The sequence below is a fragment of the Urocampus carinirostris genome, chromosome 4 (genome assembly GCF_059441175.1).
Source record: "Urocampus carinirostris isolate Australia breed hairy pipefish chromosome 4, RoL_Ucar_1.0, whole genome shotgun sequence".
Lineage (NCBI taxonomy): Eukaryota > Metazoa > Chordata > Actinopteri > Syngnathiformes > Syngnathidae > Urocampus > Urocampus carinirostris.
In genome coordinates, this window is record NC_142352.1 from 14287066 (window position 1) to 14308407 (window position 21342).

Sequence of the window (21342 nt, forward strand, 5' to 3'; positions counted from 1 at the left end):
TTCTCTATCTTTGTCTTCTTACCTTTTTTTACTCTCCCTTCCTTTTTTTCCTTTTCTCTGTCTTTTCTCTCTCTCTTGCATCAACCTCCTCTTTCTCCCCTTCTCTCTTATACCAGCTCAGTAGCCTAGATGGTAAGGCGCCCGCTTTGAGACTGGGAGGTCGGTGGTTCGCGCCCCGGCCGAGTCATTCCTAAGACTTAAAAAGTGGTCGGCGGCGCCCTCTGTTGGCTGCGGCTGCATCGGCTCGCTACAACGGGTCAGGTGCAATCGACATTTCGTTCTGTGTACATTGTTACACAGAATGACAATACAAGGAAATTATTATTATTATTATTATTATTTCTCTCCTACTCTCTCTCTCTTTCTATTTCTGTTTGGATTTCTTTTTCTCTCTCTTTCTTTCCCCCTCTCTCACTATTTCTCTTTTTATCTCTTTTGTTTAACATTCTCTGTCTTTCGCTCTCCTTTATCTCTCTCTCCCTCTTTCTCCCTTTCTCTCTTTCTTTATCCCACCCTCTCTCTTGTTCTCTCCCTCTCTTTCTCTTATTTCTTTCTCTCTTTTTCTTTCTCCTCAATCTACTAGTCTTTCGTTCTTTCTTTCTCTTTTTCTTTCTTTCGTAGTTTATTTTTTCTTCCTTTCTGTCTTTGTTTCTGTCTTTCTTTTTTCTCTCCATCTTTTCTTTTCATTCTTCCTTTTTCTTTCTTTTTCTTTGTTTCTCTTTATTTATTTATTTATTTTTTCTTTCTGTCCATCTCTTTTTTTTCATTCTTCCTACCTCATTATTCTGGCCCCTGAGAGAATGTTTGTTCTATCTTGTGGCCCCCGAGTTAAAATGAGTTTGACACCCCTGGGTTACAATGATACCATCCTCTGATCTTAAACTAACATTCAGGCAAGGAAAACCTCAAAAACATCAACATGAGGAAGATAAGAACCCTTGAGAAGGGGGCTCACATGAGGTAATCCCCCTTCCAGGATGACCAGGCTGCAATAGATTTTAGCATTGGGTAACAATACACAAAACCTAGTGAACATAAATGAGAAAAACATAGGTAAAATGTAAAGATTTGTCCTGAAAGTGCATGACAACAATAACTCGTCGTGCCTGTAAAATTGTCTAAAAAGTCCTCTATGCAAAATTTAATGCTTATTGTCAAGTCAAGTCATGTTTATTTGTATGATCAGAAGGAGTCTGCAAGGGCTGCACAAACCACAGATGATTGCAAATTACAGACTATTATGACACCATCCCCTGATCTAAAACCTACATGGGGGCAAGGAAAAACTCATAAACCTCAACATGAGGAAAATGAAGAAATCTTGAGAAGGGACCGCACATGAGGTATTACCCCTACCAGGTTGAGCAGGCTGCAATAGATCTTGTAATAACAAAAAAATCACAGATATTGTCAACGTGAAATATAGGTACTTTATAAGCTATAGAATAGAAGTCTGTTTTAAGACTAAGGTTGCAGATCAAATATCAGGGGGCAGAGCATTCCACAGCACCGGGGCCCGAATGGAGAACGCTCTTGAACCTGCGGATCTCTTCTTGGCTCTTGGGATCACTATTAGACCAGAGCAAAGGCTCTGGACCGGAACATAGGGGGAAATCTGATAGATTAAAGGGAGAAAGTCCATGCATGATTTTGTATACTACCAACAGAACCTTAAAGTCACATCTTAAGCTAACCGGGAGCCAATGCAGGTTAGCTAAAATCGGGGTCATGTGATCAAACTTTCTTGTCTTGGTTAAAAGCCTGGCTGCAGAATTTCGTACCATCTGCAGGCTCTTGATTTTGGATTTCGGGAGACCGGAGAGTAGTGCATTACAATAATCAAGACGGGAGTTAACAAACCCGTGAATTATAATCCCCGCATCGGACTGGGACAGCATGGGTTGAATTTTAGCACTGTTGCGAAGATGGAAAAAAGCTTTTCCTGTAATATTCTTATCGTGTGTTTGAAAGGACAGATTCGGGTCAAATGTGGCACTCTGGGTGATATTCCATTTGTCAATAGTCAGCAGTTTTTGAGAACAAGTCAAGACATTTAGACGGACCAATAACGAACATTTCGGTCTTTTCAAAGTTGAGGCGCAAGAAGTTGAGTGACATCCATTTTATATAAAAAATTGAAATTCTTATTTAAAATACATGGGTATATTGTCACTAAATGAGTTTTCTAGTTTATTGGTCTTCAAAAATGTGGAGAAACAAATTGGTGGATCTGTAAAATGATACAGTAGATCCACTACATTTATCTCTTTATATTTAGTTATTAAACTGTATATCGGTATCAGTGCAGAGGATCAAGAATTGGGGGGGAAAACCAGCTATTTTTGAAAAAACTCCGTTTTTTTTTTTTCAAAGCTTAAGATGCTCTCGGCTCAGAAAAGTCTCTTTCCACCCAGCGAATATCTTCAGAGAGAACGGCTAATGAGATGTGTGGAACATTCACGCATACGAGTGCTGATACGAGTTGCGTGTTTGTTTCCTTGGTGCCAGCGTATGTGAGCTACTTTCATTTCCTGCCTCTTTTATTTTAGTTTCCTTCTCACAGATCGGCTGGACTATTTTTGCATTTGTTTACTTTTTTCCAAGGTTAGCTTGTTTGCGCGGTTCATTGAAATGAGTTGCTATCTGAATAATTTTTAATACGTGACCTGAGTTAGCCCTATTCCAAATCTATTTTCTTGGTATCGTTAAAAAAAGAATATCTCAATACAACGTGTATTTTTGTTTTGTAAATTAAAAAGAAACATCGTTTTCACTTTACAGTGTGAAATAGGATGTTCTTCAGTCGCTTTTCAGGGCATTTTCCTCACTAAACGCCATCAAAAACAAATTATTTTGCGTAAAAATCAAACGTTTCAGTGTTTGTGCTTATGATGAGTTATGTTTCTAAGATGGCTGTCTGCTGTATGTCAATGTCATAGAAAATGCTTGACCGGTATTGGTTTGCATCAAGGTGTCAGGAAAATACAGATATGGTATCGGCTGAACTCCTCCCCACAATACCTTTCTATCTCTTCATTCAGTTCAGAATTTTGTGTGCTTACAAATACCGTATTTTCCGCACTATAAGGCGCACCTAAAAGCTTTTATTTTTTTCAAAAGCTGACCATGCGCCTTATAATACAGTGCGCCTTATATATGGATCAATATTAAGTCGCAAAGTCTTGCAACTAAGGAAAGCAGCCGCCGACTCGATTTTCCCCCGAAGGCGAAGTGGGCCGCGGTGTATGCTGGGATTTATATACCGGCATTTCATTTCCTAACCAATGTGTCAATCATCATTTGAATCAGTCACTATTGGCTAAAGTTATTCGGAGGTAAAGGGGGCGGATCCTTTTTATCATTTACAGGCTCGCATAGGCTAAAGGGGCAAAACAAAGCCTGCAATTGGCCGAAAAAGATGAATGTGAATCACACGTTGGGTTGCACTACGGCATAGAGAAAACATTTTTTACTATTCTGTATTTGTAAATATTTTGCTCTCCTGGATTTACTACACTCACGGTTGTAAGAAGACCATGGTTACGTATCATTATTGAACGTGATGGCTGCAAGAGAACTTAGGTGAGCTATGCGGCTTTATATTTTCCCGGTATCTTGTTTTAGAACGATCTTGATGTTTCAGTGATGAGTCTATTTTTAAACTAAATTCAATTCAAAGTGTTTATTGTCATATGCACAGTAAAGAACCCCGTTTCCCTGCATAATAAAATTCTTACTTTGCTGTCCACACAGTTGCCAGCAAAAAATAAAATGGAAACTAGGAAATGTTTGGCATTTCTTGAATCTCAAGACTTGAACCTTCCGAATGATATGTGGAACGATGCATTTGAGTGATTGGTGACATCGTACAGACACTGTTTCCGTACATGTCTGAGACACGTATTTGCTTCTTTGCAAGTTTTCGGAATGTTAAGGGGGTAATAAGTTTGACTGAACTATCTGACTGTTTTGTCGACGTTCCCATTGTAGCGCCTTATAATCCGGTGCGCCTCATGTATGGAAAATATAGGACCAAAAACTATTTTTTGGGGGTGCGCCCTATAACCCGGTGCGCCTTATAGTGCGGAAAATACGGTACTTTGCAAGTTAATACAAGCCTAGCAATTATTCCAGTTAAAAATAAGTATTTGGTAAATATTTAATCCAAATACTTGGTAATAAAACAGACTGCAGGTATACAGCTACCCAGCTTCCGACATTTTCATTTTACTGTGTGGAACAAAAATGTCAAGAACCAGAACAGGAAGAGGACCCAGATGCGTGACATTTCTCACACAAGCTTTATTTTACGGGAATTGGGGTAGTCAGTCACGTTAACCCGAACACCAGTTATTCAGCGAACGTTGGGCGGAAGACGTAACTCAGCAGTCTGGCGTGGAATGCCAGGAAGCCAGAGATCGATTCCAATTGCACGAGCAGATATCGGCCAGATGGGATCGATACCAAACAGGACAGGACAGACAGGAGTGATATCAGGCACTGGAGACTGGAATCCGATAACAAGCAGGACGATATAGAAGGAAACGATACCAGACACTGGAGATCGAAATTAAACAGAACAAAATAGCTGGGAACGAAACTGGAGAAAGATATTAAACAGGACAAAATAGTCGGGAATGATACCGGACAGGAAACACAGTCAGGGAACTGGACAGAGTCAAAACCCATGTCTTCCGGGTGCAGAGGTTCGTTGACGGACTGACAAAGGGTGAGTGAGAGCACTGAGCTTAAGTAGGAGGGTAGCCAATTAGTCAACGAGCCGCAGCTGGCGCCAAACGGGCGGGGCCAATTGGGCGCCATGGTTGCTACCGTGACAAAAAAGCTTTTTGGCACGGTAGCAACCGCATCAAGTTGTCAATTAAAAGGCAGAGCGTGTTTAAGAGCAGAATAATCTGCTAGTAGGGAAAAAACATCAGATAATTATTGAAATTCTTATTTATTTGTTCATACCATTGTATTAAAATATTCAGCAAAAATCTTAAAAAACATGAAAACATTGTATAGGTTTACAGTTACAATAGACCCCAGGATCTAGGTACCCCGCCTTTTTACATTTTTACTTTACAGTATTGAATAAAAAAAAATCTGACCCTTTGTTTTTGCTCTCCTCCGAGTTGTTTACATCACGTATTTTGGGATCCTGTCACCATTCAAAATATCGACTATAGTTAGATTTTGATTACAAATACAGTATCTACTAATGCGCCAGGAGAATGCAAATAAGGGCTGCTTTGCAAAAAAATGTGAGCCCCCTACATTTGACAGTGCTGTTGTCAACAGACTCGCTCTGTTCGTGAACAAAACGACTCTATGAGCCGGCTCTTGGAAGTGGATGACAGGAGCCGGGTACCCACCAATAACGCCAGTTCCCTTCGAGATGCTATGGAGTATTATTTTGTATTTTATCCTTTTCTTTGTAAATTTATTAGTATTTTAAGTTATGTTTCTGGCATGATTACTGATACGAGGCACCTGAGCCTGCTCCTTTGGCTCCAACTGCCTCAGACGCTGATTGGCTCCCTGTCACTTTTTAAACCCCCATCTTTCTGTCACCGGTGGTCAGTCCGTCTGCGAACTTCAGCTTACGCTAGGCAAGCTTTTCGACCCTGACTCACTCCTGTTAATGCTCCCGTCTGTTTCCCGGCTCCGACCCATTTTCTGATCTCGACCACGATTTTTGCTCCCCCGTCCCGGCTACTGACCTATTTTTTCCCGCTTTCGACACCGCCATCGCTCGCCATGGAAATACCACTTCTGCGTCTGAGTAACCTGCTACCCGCGACCAACGATCCCTGGATCGTGTGTACTATCCTTTCCCTTCTTCCCAATAAAACTAAGAGAGACGCACGCAAGTGGGTCCTGTCTCCGTTCTGGTCTTGACAGTTTCATTTGTTTTCCAGAGTGACCTTTTAATGTTAATTTAACTTCATTTTCCCCCCTTTTAAGTCATAATAATACATAATAAATGATAATGTATGGATTAAACAACAGAAACAACCTGAAGAGCCATTTGGGAGCCGAAAGAGCTAGCCCTTTTTAATGAGCCGAGCCGGAAAAGCCAGTTCTTTAAAAATAGTTGGATTTCCCATCTTTTCAACGGATTATTCGCTTCCTCGGGGATAAGAGTAAACTCCGGTCAAGGACGTGTTTGGTATTTAGAGCACATGCGTCAAGTCTCAGTATTCCCCGCTGCCCTGCACACTTGAAGAATATGACACCGAACACTGAGTATCAAACATCTTTGATACTCTGCACCGTTTTTATCTCGGAAAATTATTGGAATGTACTGATGAAATATACAGGGTTCATACTGATGCTTGAAATCTTCGAAAATGCTTGGATTTTAATGTTGCTTTTTCATGGATTGAACTGTGTTTGTCTAAAGTTCTTGTAAATGCTTCAAGTTGTTGCCATGTTTGTTGACAAGTCTGTCATGACCAGCACTAAGGGTAGACCCAATCGTTTCTCACGAGTTTTATTGAATAGAAAGAGGAAGGGCCCACGATCCGGGGTTCCCTGGACGCAGGAAGCAAGTCGCTCTTGCAATCAAATTGCGATCCGAATACAGAAGTGGATCTTCCGTAGCGAGCGATGGTGGTGTCAGGGACGGAAAAATAGATTGCTAATTGGGACAGGAGAGCAAAAACCAGGTCAGGGTCAGAAACGGTCGTAAGCCGGGATAGGAGAGCAGACGTAGCTGTCTGGCTAAGGTTTTGGCTTGATTCCTAACCACTTATCCATTTTTATTGTGCTCTCTGTGTGTCTACTTTGGAAAATTATATGCAAATGCACGACCTTAGAACGCTCGGGAAAGTCCGGAAGCGCGAAGTTATTCGATGCAGTCTTCTGATCGGCTGCCGAGGATGCAAATTGCTAAACCAGCCGAAATTCCGAAATTTCCAAACCGAACGAAGATATCGAAATCGGAATGAAGAAAACATTTGATTTGATGTATTTTTTTTTTTTTTTAATGTATTGATTTATTTTTCCTTGAAAAAGTTGTCGGCTACGCGGGCGGAGACGTTTTGTAAGTTGTAAGCCCGACATAAAAGATGCACGCCCCGGGCGTCTGGGCAGGTGTTATTTTAAACACAGGTAATACAGTTAATCCTACGGCCGTTCATTTTAAGAGTCCGAGGTGAACCGTCCCTTGTTTTACGAAGGAGAAGGACGATTTGAGATGAGTCAATGGACCAGCGTTTGACCTGAAGCATGTGAACGCCTGCATGGACCAGCTGGCAGAGATGGGAAGCTGCGTCCTGGCCGTCATAGACTTTCTGGACTAGTTTACAGGCTGGGGGCGTCGCTGCTGTCATGCACTTTCCGGACAAATTTTCAACATTTTACCTAGTGTTTACTATGTTTGTGTACTGTAATGCTAAATGTAATTAACCCTGGTCATCCTGGAAGGGGGATACCACTTGTGAGGTCCCTTCTCAAGGTTTCTCTTTTTACTCACGCTGAGGTTTTTGAGTTGTTCCTTGCCCGCATGTTGGTTTAAGATCAGGTAATTGTGTCATTGTAATCCTGTGCAGTCCTTTGAGACATTTTTGTGATTAAGGGCTATATATATAAATGTGACTTGACTTGACTTGCGCCGCTCCTCCCCCACAATTTTCCTTATCGCTTAAAACCTGAATGTCAGTCCCTTTGCACACCTTAACTCCGACTGTGATGTGGGCTACCAAAGGGTGTATAATGCGGAAAATACGGTAAATCGTATTCTTACATCTGTGCGCATTTTTCCGCATATCTGGTTCTCTCAAGGGGCGGGCACGGCGGGGCAGTGGTTAGCGCTTGTGCGGCTCAGTTCATGTCATAGGAACCTGTCGTGGGTTCAAATCCAGCTACCGGACTTACTGTGCGGAGTTTGTATGTTCTCCCCGTGCTTGCGTGGGTTTCCTCTGGGCACTCCGGTTTCCTCCCACGTTCCAAAGACATGCATTTCAGGTGAATTGGCCGGTCCAAATTGTCCCTAGGCGTGAATGAGCGAATGAGTTGTCTGTCCCTGTGTGCCCTGCGATTGGCTGGCAACCAGTTCAGGGTGTCCCCTGCCCATTGCCTGTAGCTGGCTGAGATGGGCTTCAGCCCCCCGCGACTCTAATAAGGATAAGCCGTACGGCTAATGAGATGAGATGAGATGAGGTATTCTTACATCTGTGCGGATTTTTTCCGCATATCTGGTTCTCTCAAGGAGCGGGTAAGGAAACTAAAGAGAAAAAACGTCCGGCTGTCAAAAGTCTGCAATTAAGCTGCAACCAAGGGGCGTCCATTTCACTTGAGGCATATGATAACCAGGGTTGGGTAGGGTTACTTTAACTTGATTACTTTCAATTACTTTTGGATTACTCCAATACCAAATATGCTAATGAAAGACAAAAGAAACTAAATATGAATAAAATTATTAAATTTGTTTAGGCTTGGGGAGTAACGGAATACATGGAACGGCAAAAATGACGTTGGCAAGCTGTTTGGATTTATTTTCATTTTGTTTTTGTCACATTTTATGTGAGTTTTGCCGGAGATCAAAGAGATCAAAGCCAGGAGAGAAAGCTTACCACGTGTTGTGGGTCATAATTGTATTCATATTTAGTTTCTTTTGTCTTTTATTAGCATATTTGGTATTGGAGTAATCCAAAAGTAACTGAAAGTAACCCAGTTAAAGTAACCCTACCCAACCCTGATGATAACACAAAAACGCTTTTCTGCGTCCATTTATTGTTATTTTTTTAAAGTTTTTGTAATGCCCCCCATGTATCATGGTAAAACACCCCCCTCACCCGTGCCTAAAACCATCACTGCACGCGACTCCTGCCTGCAGGTTGCCTAGTGACTAGCTAGCTGTTAACAAGTCCCGGTTACAGCTCGATACACAATTGACTCTGGCGAGTGAGAATGAACTTCCCGTGCAGGTTTTTTGGACTTGTCGGTCGCATTGTTCCCCCTTTCTTTGTTCAGGCAGTAAGAATTGACTGACTCTATTATCCAGTCTGCACAATTTCTGAAAGCCATCCTTGAAGCCAAGCTGTTTTTTTTTCTCTCTCTTTTTTTTTTCTCATTCAGAGGAGTGCGAAAAAGCCTCCAGATAGCATATGGTCGGCGACACGGCGGCTCTGAGAGTGCAAGCTGGAAAAGCGTGAGGATTTCAGGAGGAAAAACTCGCCAGGAACTGGAAAATATGTTGCAGAAAAACATCCCGTGCTTAGGGGATTAGCCAGATATGATTAAAGCCAGCATACATAAATCATGACGAAAATACATTCGCCGGGTCAAAAGAATCCGGTTCTTTTATACTCAAATGGAATCTGATATAAAAGTATTTTTCGGGAGTTGCGGCGAGGATGCATTTGACTGATTTTTGTTTACCGTGCAAAATGTTTTCCCTCGGGGTTCTCTTGCCGCTGACTGACGGAGGGGATTGCAAGTTCCTGTTGTTTACCTTCCGCCTCGCTGTTTGCAAAGCAGTATTTTCGTGAATTATTCGATGACATCGTGACAAAAGGTGGGAAAAAAATGGAAAATCTTACCCCGTTGTGTTGCAAAATATACTTTGTATCTCCATTGTCGGAAAAAAATGTGCTTATTTCAGGTCTCCTTTCACTAGTTTTATGTTTTTCGGACTATAAGTTGGACAGGAAGTTGAAAGTGAAAATACGAGAAAAAGAAGAAAATATATACAGACACGAATTTCTGCGTAATTTAAGCAAATCCCTCATTTCAAATTATTGTACCCATATTTTCAAACAAGTTAAGAAAAAACATCCAGAGCACAATTATGTCGATTTTAGATTACTTTGCTCATTTTAAGTCGTATTTTCTATCAAGAAAATGGGAAATTAATCAATCTATCTATCTATCTATCTATCTATCTATCTATCTATCTATCTATCTATCTATCTATCTATCTATCTATCTATCTATCTATCTATCTATCTATCTATCTATCTATCTATCTATCTATCTATCTATCTATCTATCTATCTATCTATCTATCTATCTATCTATCTATCTATCTATCTATCTATCTATCTATCTATCTATCTATCTATCTATCTATCTATCTATCTATCTATCTTGGTCATATCCCTTTAAGAGGGGTGACCGACAGCAAGACACACACATACAATAACAAAGAAAATAAAAGGGAAATAAATAGCAAAAAAAACACACAAAGGTTTTTGGGAAAACACCCAAACACGTTCGGCCCCTAAGTTGGTCATGCTTTCGTCCCTCCAGATGAAACGGGACACAAGAAAGCAGCCATGTCACTCGGGTCAGGGTGACACAACACACTCTTTTGTTCAACAGCAGGGCCCGACAGCTTTCACTGGTTTACCCCTGCCGCATCATACGGGTGCCCAGCCCATCCTTAAGAACGCGTCCACAATCCCACTATCCTTTCACAACAAATTAATCTACCATCAATTAAAAGAGATAGTGTTGCCTTTTTAAACTATACTTAATAATAATAAAAGTGTCATAAAACTACTTTCTCTTCTCATTTAATCAGCAAAAAAAATAAAAAATAAACCATTATGAATAAAATAAAATAAAATTAAAAAAATCTGAGTGAAATTTTTTTTAAAGATAAATTGCATTATTTACCGATTTTTTTTTTATTTTTATCAAAAAAAATTAATAAATGTTATAGACAGAACTATTGCAGTGATACATCCGATTATAACAACTGACAAAAATTAATTCTCAACAGAAACCATAAAAAAAATTATGAATTTACTTCAAATAGGCAAAATGACCTTCTGTGTGCTACTCAGTCAGTTCTTTCTTATTTTCATGTTAATTATAATTTTTTCATTCATATAATTTCATTAAGTAGAAATATATATATATATATATATATATATATATATATATATATATGTCTGTCATATAGTCTGTTATATAAACTTACTTTCCCTAACAGAATCTTAAGGATTATTTTTACAATTTTATACAAACAAAACAACAACATTTAAATATAAATCCACTGAAAATGAGATATTTTATATACCTTATGCTAGAGAGTATATTATTTCTATTTTATCCCGCTTGATTTTATTCAAGAAAAAAAGGAAACCACTTAAAAATAAAAATCGAAATACAACTGAAAATGAGAAAAAACAAACAAACTGCTAGATCAGACTTTTTCCTTATTTTAAGGGTGTTTTTTTTCCTATTTTATTTAAAAAAAGAAGAAAAATACCTGAAAGTAAATAGAAATAAACTAAAATGGAGCTAAACATTTCATAACTTCTGCTACATAAGATTGATTTTAACATTTTATTTTAATGATTATTTTCCTTTGTGTTCAATAACAAATATATCTTAAAGTAAAGAGAAATAAAGTTGTATTAATCCACCCAATCAGACTATTTTTTAAAATTTGATTTTAAGGATTATTTCTTATTTGTTTAATAAACAAAGATGGAAAACCTATCCCGGAATAAGAAAAAATATCCAGAAAATGACCAACCTTTTCCGCCATTAGGTAACAATGTCATTTTTACAAGCGCTTCTCTTTTTTAGAGGACATTGTGTACGCTTTCCTTGGGTCCTCCCGAGCGTCCATAGAGACGTCAAAGCTCTGGAGACTCCCCGAATAGACTTTTGGAGTCCGTCTCCTGACTGATAGAGCCGCGATGCAACCATCGGGAAAACCATCTCGCTGTCGGGAAAACCTCTAGGGTTCAGCAGACGTGTCAAGCATGCAAATACTTTCGACACGAGGGACTTTTTATTTTTGTTTGTGGCTGCCCATGGCTGACTTCACCTTGCCAAATGAGACCCCTCAGACGATTGAGAGTAAACAAGCGCTCAACGCAAATAAACACGCCGTGTCAAAAACGTCACGGAAAAGTCGAGTGCTGTCGGAAGAAGCAGACGTGCGTGGCCATCGGGCACCCCCCCAAAAACAAACAGTCATTGTGAAATATGTTTCGAATAAAGTTGTACCTCTAATTACAAATTGAATTCGTTCTGGGAGTCGCTTTGTAACCTGAAACATTTGTAAGTAGAGACGTCTTTTGAATGTAAATGCGCTTATCTGTTACAAGCATCGCAAAAGTAAAATAAATCATGAAAGAACATCGGAACATGAAACAAATACATTTTCAAGTCAATGAAGACCTCCCAAAGCACTTTACAATGTGCTTCACACTAACCCATTCACACACACACTCACACACCAATAGCGGCCATGCAAGGCGCCTACCTGCAGTCGGTGCGCCTTATAGTCTGGAAAACACGGTATATTTCCTTTGTCCCACAAAATTGCACGTAATACTTGCATTTTACGATACGATTTGACTTCCTTTATAATTCCACCTGAAAGAAAAACGTTCGGAGTCTCCACTCTGAAAAGGAATGAACGTCACGTTGTAAATTGCCTTTAGATAACGTTCTATATAGCCTGCTGTGTGATTTGACAGAAATAGTTTGACTGATCGGACGGCAAAGTGAGAGGCGAAAAAAGGATGGTTTTTAAACTGAGGCTGAAGTGTGGGCACATCGTTAAGAGAAACTTTAGCTCTGAGGCAGAGAGAAAGAAGAAAAAGAACAAGACAGTGAGAAACAAAAATCGAATGAGACAGAGAGAAAGACTGAGAGAGGCATAACAAAAAAATGAGAGAGAGAGAGAGAGAGAGAGAGAGAGAGAGCGAGGAGAAAAAAACAAGACAGAAAATAGAAATACAAATAATGAGAGAGAGAGAGCGAGAGAGAGAGAGCGAGAGAGAGAGAGAGAGAGAGAGGGAGAGGAGAAAAAACAAGACATAAAATAGAAATAAAAATAATGAGAGAGAGAGAGAGAGAGAGAGAGAGAGGAGAAAAAAACAAGACAGACAATAGAAATAAAAATAATGAGAAAGAAGAGAAGGAAAAAGAATGTGCCAGAGAGAGGAAAGAGAAAAAACAAGACAGAAAGGAGTAAAAAAAAAAAAATAGCGAGAGGCAAAATTTAAAAAAAACCATAAAAGAGAAAGAAAAAAAAACAAGACACAGAGAAAAACGAATTAAGAACAAGACAAAGAGGATACATAAAAATAACTAGATTGAGTAAGGAGAAAGGAAAATATATGGATAGAGAGAGTGATAGAAAGTAAGATCTAGAGGGGAGAAACATAGAAAGGAGAAAGAAAAAGAGAAAAAAACAAAATAAAGCAAAACATAAAGAAACAAAAAAAAGAAGAAAAGAAAGGGACAGAGAAAGGAGAAAGAAAACAGACTAGAAAGAAAAAAAGACAAAGAAAGCAAGACAGAGTATGTGATTGTGTGAAATGAAGTGAGGCAAAGAAAAAGAGAAATAAAGAGAAAAAGAACAAACAGAAGGAAAATAGATACTGTAGATACAGACAGAAAGGTAAAATGGAGAGAGAGAGTGAAAGAGCGAGCATAAAAAATGATAGAAAAATTCTACTTTTTTCCCTCTTTTTATATTTTTCTCTATTACCCTAATTTTCTCCTTATATTCTTTTCTCCTTTTCCTTTGTCTAGTTATGCACATTGTTCAGTCTTGTTTTTTCTCCTTTTTTGATTTTAAATGTTTTTTTTCTATCTTTTCTATTTTAAGCCCCCTTTCTCTGATTTTATTTCTTTCTTCTTTTCCTCCTTTCTCTGATTTTTTTTCTTTCTTCTTTTCCTCCTTTTTTTCTGTTTCTTCTCCTTTCTTTGTTCCCTTTCCCCTCATGTATCGTATTTTCCCTGTTTCTCAAGTTTTCTCCTTTTCTTTTTCTCTCCTTTTTCTCTCTCACTGTACCTCCTTTCCCCCGTTTCTTTTATTTTCACTGTTTGTGTTTCCCCCTCTTTTCCCCCTTTATTCTTTTTTCATCATTTTCTTTCTTTCTTTTCCTTTTTCTCTCCCCCTAACTTTTCCTCAAATAATTTCCCCTTTGACTTAATATTTGAAGTGGAATTGTAATTACCAAAAAAAAAAAAACAAGTGTGGCCTTGAGTGTGGAAAAACGACTTGTTCAAAGCGCCATTGAGTCAAGTAGTGTTAAAGAGCCAAAAGGCCCATTTCAAGTAACCAAACGCCGGATTTTATTCTCCTCTTGGCACGTTATCATCTTTTTGGCTCCGGCTCCAGTTTGAACGCCGGCCAGTATTCCTTTTTCCCAGAATGCCGTTGTTTTTCCCGCCTCCTGTAAACGAGTGGGCCGGTCATCCACCGCCCCTCCGGCCCCTCGGGCTTTTCCTCGGGCTCGTCAGACCACAAGCTGTTCTGCTTAGACGCCAGCCGTGAGGCTCTTTAACCTTACTGCTACGCGACCTCTTCCATTTGCTAAGACTCAATTAAAAATGGAAAAGGATTGAAGCTTCAAATGGACTCAGCGCATACTTCATATATTCATTTCGATATGACGGGCACCTTAACCGCACTCGTTTTTATTATTTCAAAATGGGGAGCCGCTTCATTTGGCAGGGGAACTGGCTGCATTCCGTCCCAGTGTATGGAACAAAAGACAAAACGAAGTAAAAAGCGGACTTAATAGATTCCTCTCAATATAACAAGTGCCTTAACCTCGCTCATTTTAATAATTACCGTATTTTCCGCACTATAAGACGCACCTAAAAGCCATTATTTTTTTCAAAAGCTGACCATGCGCCTTATAATACAGTGCGCTTTCTTTACGGATCGATATTAAGTCGCAAAGTCTTCCAACTAACCTGCAGCCGCCGACTAGATTTTCCCCCGAACGCCAAGTAGTCCGCGGTTTATTTACCGGTGTTTCATTGGCTAACCAATGTGTCAATCATCATTTGAATCGATCACTATTGGCTAGTTATTCGGAGGTCAAGGGGCGGATCCTTTTTATCATTTACAGGCTGACATTGGCTTAAACAGCAAAACAAAACCTGCAATTGGCCGAAAAAGATGAATGTGTATAGCACGTGGCTGACGGCATAGAGAAAACATTTTTTACTATTCTGTATTTGTAAATATTTTATTCTCCTGGATTTACTACACTCACGGATATAAGAGGACCATGGCTACACATTATTATTGAACACAACGACTTCGGTGAGCTACTCCGGCTATATATTTTCCCTGTAGCTTGTTTCAGACTGAACTCGATGTTTCTGTGATACGCGGTGCAGATAATGGATGGAATGGAATGTCTATTTTTAAATTAAACTCAATTCCAAGTGTTTATTGTCATATGCACAGTAAAGTTGCGAGCGAAAAAGGAAATATAAACTGAGGAATGGTTGGCATTTCTTGAATCCCAAGACTTTAACCTTCCAAATGATGGAACGATGCATTTGAGTGACATCGTATGGACACCGCATCTGCACGTGTTCTCGACACATATTTGCGTCTTTGCAAGCTTTCGGAATGTTAAGGGGGTAATAAGTTTGACGGAACTATCTGACTGTTTTGTCGACGTTCCCATTGTAGCGCCTTATAATCCAGTGCGTCTTATGTATGTCAAATATAGGACCAAAAACTATTTTTTTCGGGGTGCGCCCTATAACCCGGTGCGCCTTGTAGTGCGGAAAATACGGTATATGAATAATGATACTTTTAAAATGGGGAGCCGCTTCGTTTGGCCAGGAACCAGCTGCATTCCATCCTAGAGAATGAAACTGAAGGGGTTAAAAAATATGATGACGTGATGCAGTTCCTTATTTATAAGTTAATACTCAATTTGATTCACGGTATATATGACGAGTGCCTTCATTACAAAAAAATTCAATATGGGGAGCCGCTTCATTTGGCCGGTAACTGGCTGCATTCCATCCCAGTGTATGGAACAAAAGACAAAACGAAGTAAAAAGCGGACTTAATAGATTCCTCTCAATATAACAAGTGTCTCAACCTCGCTTATTTTAATAATAATATGAATAATAATACTTTCAAAACGGGGAGCCGTTTTGTTTGGCCAGGAACCAGCTGCATTCCATCCCAGAGAATGGAACTGAATGGGTTAAAAAATATATATTTATATATATTGAAGAAAAAAAATATTTGAAAACCCTGCCATTTTGCTATTTCTCCCACTTAGAAATCATAGAAGGGTCTGAAATTTTCATTGTAAGTTGATGTCCGCTGTGAGAGAGATAAACTAAAAAGAAAAATCCAGAAATCACAATGCATGATTTTTTTAACAATTTATTTGTGTAATACAGCTGCAAATATATATTTGAACAACTGAGAATTTGAATGTTAATATTTGGTACGGTAGTCTTTGTTTGCTATTACAGAGGTCAAACGTTTCCTGGAGTTTTTTTGCCAGGTTTGCACACTCTGCAGGAGGGATTTTGGCCCATTCCTCCAAACAGATCTTCTCTAGATCAGTCAAGTTTCTGGGCTCTCGCTGAGAAACACAGAGTTTGAGCTCCGGCCAAAGATTTTCGATTGGGTTCCGGTCTGGAGACTGGCTGGGCCATGCTAGAATCTTGATATGCTTCTTACGGAGCCACTCTTTGTCCCAATGATGTTGGCATAATAGTTGCGACACATTTATTATTATTTCTCATAATTTAAGATCGAAACATCTCCCGGAAGATCATAGTAGCCCAGTACTGGATGTCATTTAATAATGTTCGCAGTTGCAATTGAAACTGCTTGGCACACAGTTTGCTTTCTGGTGATTTCAAGTGAGTTATGATATCTCGTTTCTCAACTGATGTAATTTAGTCGCTGTGCAAAATGAAAAGCTCTGGCGTTTCTAATCTTTGGGGAAATTTAGAAAAATATGCACGGGTAAAATGGTTCGGATTGGAAACGATGGTGGGAGGAGGAAGGCGGATGACACAAGATTGCATGATAGGGTGAGATTTTTAAATATGAAGGTTGATAGTTGGGTTCAATTAAAGGAAAGAAAGAAATTATAACGACAGAGTCGAGCTTGCGTTCATGATTCGGATGTAGGAGTGAAAGTAGATCCCAGTGATATGATATAAATCCGTTCTGAGGTGGGGATGTTTTCATATAGTGCAGGATTAAAACTAACTATAAAAAAGGAAATTGATTGCCACTGCAGTGATTGGTCTTGTTTTTTTTGAATCGTAAGCTTTGTTTCCATGGTTATCATGTTTTTGCTTCTCCCTTTTTCAAAGCTTTGGACCCACAGCAGATATATACAGCACAAAGAATCCAGTATTGTGCTGACACTATTTTAAGTCTGTAAAAAGCACATGAGATTCTGAACTCAGTGCAGAGAAGGGTATTGTGGGAGGTAATTCATCCAATATCATGTCTCCATCATTCCATGACACAAACCAAAAGCATGATGTCAACCAATAGCATACAGGCATCTTAGAGCCGTAAACTGTCATAAACACGAACAAGATAAAGATTGAATTATATAATTTTGGGCATGCCAAATAAATTGTTGTCTTTGTGATAAAGTGCTGGAAAGTGACATTAAGAGAGGCCAAAAATCGTATTCATCATCTTTAAGTAAACACATGAGGCAACGTTGCTGTTTCCTGGGGGTCTACTGTAGTTCCTGGCTTTGCAAAATGTACTGTACTAGTTGTTTTTGTCACTGTTGACCATTGCCCTTACTTGGCCCTGCCCGTTGCCTGACTGGCTTCCCTCCTATTTAAAGTCAGTGCTCTCATTCACTCCTTGTGAGTCCGTCAACGAACCTCTGCACTTGCAAGACTTGTGTTTTGACTCAATCCGGTTTCCTGCTCGTGTATCAAGTATCCAGTATCGACCCCGTCTGTCTCATCCTGTCTGGTATCTTGCTCCAGCCTCCAGTATCCGGTATTGAGCCCGTCTGTCTCTTCCTGTCCGGTATCTTGCTCCAGCCTCAAGTATCCAGTATTGACCTCGTCTGTCTCATCCTGTCCGGTATCTTGCTCCAGCCTCAAGTATCCAGTATCGACCCCGTCTGTCTCATCCTGTCCAGTATCTTGCTCCAGCCTCCAGTAACCGATATTGATCCCGCCTGTCTCGTCCTGTTTGGTATCTTGCTCCAGACTCCAGTATACGATATCGATCCCGTCAGTCTCGTCCTGTCCGGTATCTTGCTCCAGTCTCCAGTAACCGATATTGATCCCGCCTGTCTCGTCCTGTTCGGTATCTTGCTCCAGTCTCCAGTATCCGGTATCAATCCCGTCGGTCTCATCCTGTCCGGTATCTTGCTCCAGTCTTCGGTTTCCGGTATTTATCCTGTATCTTGCCTCAGTATCCGGTATTGATCCCGTCTGTCCCGTCCGGTGTCTTCCCGTGTGTCCTGTACCCATCCCATCTGTTCTGTCAGGCCTCGATCTCATCTGCCTCTGACTTCTCTGTCTCACATCTTCCGCCCTGCGATCGCCGAATCACTGGCGTTTGTGTTCCTGCACATGACTGCCCCATTCCCGTAAAATAAAGCTTGTGTGAAAACGTTACGCGTCTGGGTCCTCCGTCTTTGTGGGTTCTGACAGTTTTTTTCCCTGCTTATTCTACTTTTCATCCACCATGTTTCCACTTGTAAATTGATTACCTGATGTTCAAATTCAGGCAGCGCGGCGCAGTGGTTAGCGCTTGTGCGGCACAGTTCATGTCATGGGAACCTGTCGTGGGTTCAAATCCAGCTCCAGACTTCCTGTGCGGAGTTTGTATGTTCTCCCCGTGCTTGCGTGGGTTTCCTCCGGGCACTCCGGTTTCCTCCCGCGTTCCAAAAAAACATGCGTGTCAGGTGAGTTGTTGGTCCAAATTGTCCCTAGGTGTGAATGAGCGAATGAGTTGTCTGTCCCTGTGTGCCCTGTGATTGGCTGGCAACCAGTTCAGAGTGTCCCCTGCCCACTGCCCGGAGATGGCTGGGATGGGTTACAGCCCCCCCGCGACCCTATTGAGGATAAGCGGTACGGCTAATGAGATGAGATGATATGTTCAAATTCAGCACCAGAAGGAATCAGGGAAACCAACCAATGAGCATCGAAAGTCTCACCTGAGATCTTGTAAACATAGATTTTATGAAATAGAATCTCATTCACTGCCAGTCTAAGGCAGGGTCGCTGTATTTAAAGGGTCTACTGTATTTGAAAGTTAAAAAAAAAACCTGAGCACTGTCCCAGTGTGGAAACATATGGCTAGAGACGGGAGTTATCTGTGTCATCCTATTTGGACACGTGGAATTAAGGTCTCCGGCCCCGGCGGACCGACTTGAAAGCGGGTGATAGACACGAGATCCAGATGGCAAAGCGGCACCGAGATCAATCACGCTTGATGCATTTTTCCCACTTCGGCATGCAGACAGATGTGATTTAGTGCAGTAATTGGAGCCCCTTCCACTTCATGCATTTCCGTTGATGAGTAATAATGGCGCAGGAAGCATATGTGAACGCTAGCTCCTGGATGCTTTCATACATCTGATGGAGGATGACTGTCAACCCTCTGATTGGAAGTCGGAATAAGTATGAAGATTTTCTGGAGAGCCCAAGACATTACTGTCTTGTTAGTATAAGTGAGACAGGAGATGGATGGACGGACGGACTGGCGGAAGGATAGGTAGATAGATAGATAGATAGATAGATAGATAGATAGATAGATAGATAGATAGATGGAGGAAGGGAGGTTGGGAAGGAAAGATGGATGGAGGAATACATGTATGGATGAATAGACATGTATACATGTATGCAGGGTTGGGTAGGGTTACTTTAACTTGATTACTTTCAATGACTTTTGGATTACTCCAATACCAAATATGCTAATAAAAGACAAAAGAAACTTAATATGAATAAAATGATGACTCACAACACGTGGTAAGCTTTCTCTCCTGGCTTTGATCTCTTTAATCTCCGGCAAAACTAACATAAAATGCGACAGAAACAAAATGAAAATAAATCCAACATCATTTTTGCCGTTCCATGTGTTCCGTTACTCCCCAAGCCTGCACAAAATTTTGTAATTGTATTCCTATTTAGTTTCTTTTGTCTTTTATTAGCATATTTGGTATTGGAGTAATCCAAAAGTAATTGAAAGTAATCAAGTTCAAGTAACCCTACCCAACCCTGCATACATGTATGTATGGACGGAATAAAAATAAGCTTTATGGTCAGATGGAGGGATGAATGAATGGACATAATGATGGACAATTTGCTTTATGGATGGATGGAAAAATACATTTTCAAATATGTTTATGGAGGACGGATGCACAAATATATTTATCGATAGATATGTCACGGACCAGGAACGCAGACGGGACCCAATTGCGTTCGTTTTACTCAGTTTTATTTATTAGGGGAAAGGACTTGCATCCAAGATCTGATGATCGTCGGTCACGGGTAACAGATAGCAGGAACGCGGAAGTGGAACTTCCGTGTCGAGCGAAGTTACTCGTTGACAGCGAGAAAAAACAGGTCGATGGACGGGGCGGAGGAGCAAAAACATAAACGGGTCCAAAAAAAGAGGTCGGCAACAGGAATCAGATGGAGAACAGGGCAGAATAGAGTCAGGAGTCACAAAAGTTTGCCTAGCGTGTAGCGTAGGTTCACAAACGATCCGACGAGTGTTGTCAGGAAGGCGGGGGTCTAAAAAAGAGGAAGCAGCCAATCAGGGTCTGCGGCTGTTGGCGCCAATGGAGCAGGCTCAGGTGCCCCGCATCAGTAATCATGACATTATGGTCGATGAAGGGATGGATGAATGGACATAATGATGGATATTTGCTTTATGGATGGATGGATGAATACATTTTGAAATATATTTATGGTGGACGGATGTTCAAATATATTTATCGAAAGGTAGACAATGGATTTATAGATGGGGCGATGGATAAGGATGTAGGTGGATAAATACATAGATTTGTGGATGTTTTCACAGATCAGACAGACGGGGACCACAATTGTATCACGTTAAGAAAGTTTATTAGCAGCCTCATGGTGCGAAAGTTCAGGGTTCAAGTCCTGCTTCTGCAGCCTCCCCCTTGTGGAGTTTGCATGTTCACCCCGTGCCTGTGCGGGTTTCCTCCGGGAACTCCGGTTTCCTCGCACATTGCCAAAAATGTCAGGTTAATTGGCCGGTCCAAATTGTCCCTAGGTGTGAATGAGTGAGTCAGTTGTCTGTCCCTGTGTGCCCTGCGACTGGCTGGCAACCAGTTCAGGATGTACTCTGTCCACTGTCCGGATGAGCTCCAGCACTCCCGCGACCCTACTGAGGATAATAAGTGCAGATAATGGATGGACGGTTGGACAGGTAGATAGATTTATCGATGGATGGACAAAGGGTTTGGCACTTGGTGGAGGGACAAATAGGGAATGGATGGCTGGATGGATTGACAAACAGATTTATGGATTGATGGATGAATGGACACTTGGGGGATGGATGAAAAGATGGGTGTTACTTTTAGCAGGTGAACAGTATGATGAATGATGGATGGACAAATA

The 21342-nt window shown here is 40.6% G+C and overlaps 1 protein-coding gene across 1 annotated transcript in view; it reads left to right on the forward strand.

Moving 5' to 3' along the window:
• Positions 1 to 21342, forward strand: part of LOC148366899 (glypican-6-like) — a 200287-nt gene that overhangs the window by 14434 nt on the left and 164511 nt on the right. The window lies entirely within an intron of this gene.